The sequence below is a fragment of the Fukomys damarensis genome, unplaced genomic scaffold (genome assembly GCF_012274545.1).
Source record: "Fukomys damarensis isolate Sample0158 unplaced genomic scaffold, DMR_v1.0_HiC HiC_scaffold_2, whole genome shotgun sequence".
Classification (NCBI taxonomy): Eukaryota; Metazoa; Chordata; class Mammalia; order Rodentia; family Bathyergidae; genus Fukomys; species Fukomys damarensis.
The window spans coordinates 38,663,838-38,671,389 of record NW_022900914.1 but is presented as its reverse complement, the minus strand read 5'-3'; the positions used below and the strand labels follow the sequence as shown (position 1 = coordinate 38,671,389).

At 39.4% G+C, this 7,552-nt stretch overlaps 1 long non-coding RNA gene across 1 annotated transcript in view; it reads left to right on the top strand.

The window, feature by feature from the left end:
* The first annotated feature begins 18 nt into the window (after positions 1–18).
* The window catches only part of LOC104852210, a 71,254-nt gene continuing 63,720 nt past the window's right edge, over positions 19–7,552 (top strand). Inside the window, exon 1 of the long non-coding RNA XR_004517453.1 lies at positions 19–418. This is a non-coding gene — a long non-coding RNA (uncharacterized LOC104852210). The remainder of the gene's footprint in view (positions 419–7,552) is intronic.

The window sequence follows — 7,552 nt, the reverse complement described above, 5'->3', positions numbered from 1 at the left end:
CGTGGTTTTTTTTTTTTTTTTTTTTTTTTTTTTTGGTGGTAGGAATGAACCCACGGTTTTCTTTTTTAAAAGTCCGTTTCCTCCTTCTGAGGTCGAAAGGCGTCCCGCCGTGGCCCAGAATCCTCTGGGCGGCGTGGCGCGTTGGGCGTATTTCCGGTCGCCTGTGCCCGGATCGGCAGGGCTAGGCGCGAGCTCCCGGAAACCTCTTCACCTTACGTCTGCCTTGGTGGAGGCTTCCTCCAATGCCTAGTTTTTCCTCTGCAAATAGTAACTAGTAGTTCTGTGGCATCTCCTGATTGTAGAATATTGCTTCGACCCCCAGGAATTACTTTATAAATTGTAGCGTTTTCATATACCCAAAGGTTTTGGTTGAAGCTGTTACCTCCCAATAATAACTGGGTCTTTCCAGGTAAATTAGGTAAGTTATATATATTTTAAGTTTTTACTAGGTATAGTTGACCAAATCATATATATTTAAAGTGTTCAACATGTTGAGATACATATACCTTATGAAATGACTAGTACAATAAAGCTAATTAACCATCACCTTACATAGTATAGTGATTCTTAATGTTCTTTGCTGAGAAACATATCATTTCGTTTTCATTTCTTTTCGGTTTTTTGAGACAGCGTTTCACTATGTAGTCTAGGCTGGCCTTGAACTTACTGTGTAACCCAGACTGGCTTCGAATTCTCAGCCTCCTGAGTACTGGGATTACAGGAATGTGCTTCCATGCCGAGCTTTAGAAACATTTTATAATAGCACAGGTCAAAAATAATTTTAATGACTGTATAGGTATAATAATTTGTTCGTCAATCCTTAATTAGTAGACTTATTTTGTTTATTACTTTTATTAGCAATGCCAAGTACATATTCTAACATATACTTTCCCGTATTACTTTCTTACAATAAATCCAAAAAAATATAATTACTAGACAAAGGAAATACGTTTGTAAGATTCTGAATGTTAACGGACTCTCCCTAGAAATATATTTTCTCCACCAACAACAGCATGAGATTATGGTATCTGGCCGGGCGTGGTGGCACACACCTGTAATCCCAGCACTCGGGAGGCTGAGGCAGGAGGATCGCTGTGAGTTCGAGCCCAGCCCCTGGGCTACACAGTGAGTTCCAGAGCAGTATGAACTACATAGTGAGACCCTGTCTCAAAAAACAAAACAAAACAAAAAAAAAAAAAACAAGATTATGGTATCTGTTTTCCCTTGCTATCTTGGGTATTAGTAGTTTTCATGATCATCTCTAAAAAAGGATCTGGTAGCATTTTCTCCCCATTTCTTGTTTAGTTCACTCCTAAATATATTTTGTTTCTGTTTTATGTTTTTCTTTTTACAATGATAATATGTTTCTTTGTCCCCTTTACATTTTAATCTACAAAAATTCTACTTTCAGCTGTTGAGACTGCCAAATGTCATTGACTTGTAAATGTGATACCAGTCTTCCAAAATAATGTTTCCCACTAGACATATTTTTTTAGTCTATAACTTTAGTTGTTCTGGTGATGACTCATATGAGGATGACAGTGATTCATCTGATTTCAGTGAGCCACAAAGATCCCAAAGAAGTATAGAATTTCCTATAACCTGATGTTTAAAAAAGTGAGTCTTATACATGAACAGAAACATGTAGTTTCCAACACATTTAGCTGATATTAAAACAGGATGAAGAAAAACACTTTCAATAAGACTAATTTTTGATAAAATACAATAAAACAATAGGGGGCAGAATTTGAATAAATATTTGGAGTACAGTAGACAAAAATAGAAACTAAAGGAAATCGATGATTCACTCAGTGTAGGCACATAATTCGTTATCCGGCTCCTTTCTTTCCAGATGTGTTGAAGAACTCAGAATTGCTGAGATTTTAGACAAGAATATATGCCATATACTCCCAGCAGGATCCAGAGCACTACTTGTAATCAAACATTAGGATTAACTCTAAGTAAGATTAAATAAAGGCTAGAAATAATTACAAATGGCCAATGATACAATCCTTAGGCCGGATTTTGCCATGAACTTGCCATGAACTTAGGAAAAACTTTTACGTTTCTAGAGCTGTGAGGGATTTGGGGATTTTAGATACAGTAATGGTCTGTAGACCTGTGCAGGCAAATTATGTTTGGATTTCAACATCTGGCCTGCTCTGGGAATTGAATGAAGAGTATTTCAAAGTCTTGGCTGTGTTAAATAGTCTTGTGGTTTGGGGTGTTTAGTCTGAAGGCAAAGAGTGCAATTTTAGAAGAGCAAAATACAGACTTTGAAGTATTTATTGAAAAGATAATGGGTAAAGTTTCTTATCAACTCACATTCTTGACCTTTGTAGTCAGTCATTATTTTAGTGTGGAGTTCTGGTTGAAAAGAATTGCAGTAAACACTGAAACTTCTTAACAAGTCAATATAAAAAAAAACTTTGCTGTATTTTCCCATAAGCCTTGCCTTTATTTCAAGCACACAGAAGCACGTCTTTCTAAATATCCTATGGCTATAGAGATGTTATTTCATTTGAATCTTTTAAAGTGTCAAAATGAGAGAATTTAACCAGTCATATAAATTGGGTGGTTACTCTTGGTCAGATTCTGAGTGCAAGGCACTGAGGATAAAGCCTTGTGGGTGAAACACACAAATAGAAGGTTACAATACCCTGTAATGGGTGATATGATGGGGTAAGTATAGTAGGCCATGAAACACTATGTTCTGCCATAAAAAAAGAACTGAAAGTCTAACTCAGACAGGTGAAGGCAGCAGGATTCAACATTTTTTAAGATAGTAATTTTCATAGTGTGGCCTATGGACCAGTAGCAGCAGTATCATCAGAGAATTAATCAGAAATGTAGGTCCTGAGGCCCTGTCCTAGCTGCACTGAATCAAAAGTTCTGGGGTTAGAGCTCAGCAATCTGTGTTTTAATCAGCTCAGTCATCTAGGTGGTTCTGATGCACACTAGAGTTTTTGAACCACTGCTCTAAATAGCCAATCTAAAAAAAAAAAAATTACACAGTAGACAATGTTGCCATAAAAGGCAAGGTGGTCTTGTGTATGTAAATGTCAGTAAAGGAATGGAGTGGTAGGTTGTGAAAGTGAAAGATGAGGTTGGAAAGGTACCCATGTTTCATTTGGTGTCTTACAGATCATGTCAAAAACTTTAAACTTCATTCAACAAATATTCTTATAAGTACAATATCCAAAACAGAATCCTTGCTTTCACGGAACTTGGCCTAATAGGCAAATATATATATACATATATATGTATATATAATACATATATGGTGGTAAAAAAATACTGTGATGAAACAACTTGGTTGACAGCAAAAGAAAATAACATTGAATGACAATAGACAATACCAAGAGGTTAATTCTATATGATTCCATTTACATAAATTCTTGAAATAACAGAACTAGGAGTGGATAATGAATTAATGGTTGCTGGGGGTTAAGGCGATGGTGGGAGTTGGAGGGAAATGAGTGTGGTAATAAAGGGCAGTGCAATAATCTGGATCTTGGGTATCTCCCAAATGCTTAGGAGTTAAATGTTTAAACCCCAGCTTGGTGCATTGGGAGGTGACAGAAATTTGAAGAGATGGGCTTGGTGAGAGGTCTGCTATCCAGTGTGGGAACTTTGTCTCTTCCCATCACTGTGTCGTCTAGTGCTGCCTCACCACAGGCCCAAAGCAGTAGGTGTGATGGCACACCTGTAGTCTCAGGTACTCATGAGGCTAAGCAGGAGGGTCCCTTGAGCCCAGGAGTTTAGACTAGACTAGGAAAAATAGTGAGACCCTATCTCAGAAGGAGGAGGGGAAGGGGAAAGGGTCAGGGGAAGGGAACCGAGGAGAAGAAACACAAAGTCTATCACCCAGAACTAGAACTATGCTAAGCCCATTAGTGGACTAATACAGCATCACACACCCATGATCCAGTCACTCCCAAAAGCTCTATGAGAGTGCACGAGGCTTGGGGGGACATATAGTTATAAGCTGTAACAAGAAGGAAGAGGAGAAGGAGTTGGGGGAAACAGAGGGATAGGAGAAAGAAGAACAATGGGACCAACCAATCATGAGTCAGAATAACCCTTTTCTAAACTTTATGAGCACGAAGAATCCTATGGTGGTGGAACTGTGGAAATGTTCTGTATCCTGACTATATCGATGTTAAGCTCTAGTTGTGACATTTTACTAGAGTTTTGTAAAGTGTAACTATTGGAGGAGACTGAGTATAGGGTCCATAGGATATCTGTTATTTCTTACAACTTCATATGAATTGATAATTATTTCAAAATAAAGCTCTGGAGAATAATCAAAATAAGGACAAAGAGAGATGAGGGGATGTCTTTTGGGGGGTAATTAGGAAAGGGCTAGCTATAAAGGAATTAGGGCTTTACCTGTGACTGTCTGGAGAATATTACAAGTACAAAGACCCTGAGATGGAGTGTATAGGATGAATTTAAAGAATGGCAAAGACACCATTGTAGCTAGAGTAGTGTGAGCACAGGGAAGAAAAACAGGAAATGAATTTAGAGACCAATCCCACAATTTAAGTACTCAGACCCACAAGACCAGTCCGCACCCTCAGCTACTAATTGCAATTAGCTGGTTGTCACCTATATTTCCATTAATATGGGTTCCCAGAGCCCTCTCGGATCTGATTAATTTGTTAGGATAGCTCTCAGAACTCAGGGAAGCTCATTTACTGGATTATTATATTTATAAATGATAATGAAGGAAGCTGGGCATGGTGGCGCATGCCTATAATCCCAGCACTCGGGAGGCTGAGGCAGGAGGATTGCTGTGAGTTCGAGACCAGCCTGGGCTACATAGTGAGGTCCAGGTCAGTCTCAACTACACAGTGAGACCCTGTCTCAAAAAACAAAAAAAAAAAAGAGATAAGGATACAGATGAACAGCTAGATGAAGAAAGGCTGGGGAGAAAGAGGCTTTCCATAACCTCTCCAAATGTGCTTCTCTCCAGCTACCCATAGCTGTTCAGCAGTGTGCAAGCTCTCCCAGCCTGTCCTTTTGAGTTTTTATGGAGACTTGTTATGTAGGCATGATAAATTGCATAATTGTCCATTTATGATCAGTTTAACCTTTAGTTCCTTTCCCTTCCCCAGAGGTCAGGGAAGAAAATGGAAGTTCCAGTCCTCTTATAACATGGTTTATTCTCCTGGCAGCCTGTCCCCACTCTGAGACTATCCAGCAGCTTGGCAAGAGTCACTTTCCTTGAAGAAAAGATGTTCCTATTGCCCAAGAAATGTCGAGGAATTTAGGACCTCTGTGTCAGACAATCATATCACTCAGCAAGTGAAGAAGGTCTTAGCTCTGTGTCAGGAACCAGGTCAAAGACCAAATACTAGAAGAAAAGATCTACACAGATTTTAGGAGCACTGTGTCAGGAGCCAGAGGCAGAGACCAATACCTACATTTCTTATTATTTGACAGTCATTTTTACCATGATGAAGCTGTTTAAAAGGTTTACAGAGTGACCACAGGGTTGCAGGCACTGAGCAGGTCACAAACAGGACATAGTATAACCTTGGTCCCCAAGGGCTTCCACTCAGGGGCTGCAAAGCACAGACAAATGCTGTGGGGACTAAGGAAGCCTGGCCCTGAGGCAGTCACTGCCCCTCTATTTTTCTTTTCTTTTTCTTTTGAAACAGGTCTTGCTATGTAGTTTAAGGTTGGCCTTGAACTCACTATGCAGCCTAGGTTGGCTTTGAACTCATGGCAATCCTCCTGCTTCAGACTCCAGAGTACTAGGATTACAGGCATGCCAAGAAACTCACTGTCCCTCTAGTGCCTCAATTTCCTTTTCTGTAATATCTGCTTCTCTCAGAGGATATGGTGGCGATCCAGTGAGAACACTTTGTGACAAACAGCATGTAAACATTAAGTGGTGGTTTTCAAAACAAAATGGTTACTGTTAAGTGTTCTGCTTAGAGTTCTGCTGAGCTGTCTCATGTCAGATAATGCTGATATAAAATAATTATTGATTGAAGACGTTATATCTATATAATAAAGGGTGAAAATTGTCAGACTTGCATTTGAGTTTATTTTAAAGCAGTAACAAAAGGTACATCTGATTTGAATTTTTTATTTTTATTTTATTTTGTTTATTTAAATTGAGATGGGGCACTAGAGAACAAACTTGGGACCCTGCGCTTGCTAGGCAGGTGGCAGAACCACTGAACTAAATCCTTGGCCTTTATTTGAATTTTTAATTTTATTTATTTATTTATTTATTTATTGGTTTTTTTGAGACAGGGTCTCACTATGTAGTTGATGCTGATTTGGAACTCACTATGTAGCCCAGGCTGGTCTCCTGCCTCAGCCTCCCGAGTGCTGGGATTACAGGCATGCACCACCACACCCGGCTCTTATTTGAATTTTTTAAAGCAAAGATACTGCCAGGTGTAGTGGTGTATGCCTGTAGTCCTAGCACTCAGGAGGCTGAAGCAGGAGGATCACTGCAAGTCTGAGGCCAGCCTGGGCTACATAGTGATGTCATGGCCAGCCTGAACTATATAGCAAGAACTTGTCTCAAGGAAAAAAAAATTAAAGCAAAGATACTTAGTCAGTTGTGGTGCATAGTGTAATCCCAGCACTCAGCTGAGGCAGGAGAGTTCCTGCAAGTCTGAGGCTGCCCTGTGCTATATGGTGGGCTCAAGGCCAACCTGAACTACATAGTGAGAGAGGGGCTGGGGTTGTAGCTCAGTGGTGCCATGCCTGCCTAGCAAGCATAAGGTCCTGAGCTCAGTTTCCAGCATCAAAAGAAAGAAAAAAATAAGAAAGATGAACACCTAATTCCTTTTGAACTAACTAGTTCATATCTTATATTTCCTCTTATTTCCTGTAAACTATTCTTAGTATAAGAAATTTTCAATGACAATGTTCAACCTTAAACAATTATCACAGTAATTCCAAATTACGTTCGTGTTTTATTGTAGTTAGGATTTTATGTTGTGATTTGGAGGAAGGAAAATGATGAAGGGGTGGATAAAGGTGGTTGTTATCCTATAGTCTCACAGTAATTCAGTTTGCTTTTATCCATTTTGTTGGCCCCATACAGTTCAGGGTAATAGTTTTACCTGCCATGTAGGGGCTTTATTTGTTCTTTTTGTTTGTTGCCTTGGGTAGTGGACAAAATACACATAGGATCAATAGGAATGAAGAAAAAAGTATATATTCAACCTATGCTAGTTACTTCTTCCTACTTCAGTCAAACAAAAATAAAAGGTTTCCAGTTGATTTTAATGTATTGACAAGACAGAAAAACTGAATGTCCATATGTGACTGGCATAAAGCAAGCCCTCAATAAATAGTAATTTCAGAAAACTAGGGAATAATTACACAGAAGGCTTCCAGACAGAGGAAGAGTTAACTGAAAGAAAATGAGGTATAAGCCTTAGACCCCTCACATACACAGGCTCTTTTCAAGTCCCCATGATTCTCCTCTGGCATAGAAGTGGTCCCTTCACTGTACCTGTTAGCCTCTCTCTCTCTCTCTCTCTCTCTCTCTCTCTCTCTCTCTCTCTCTCTCTCTCTC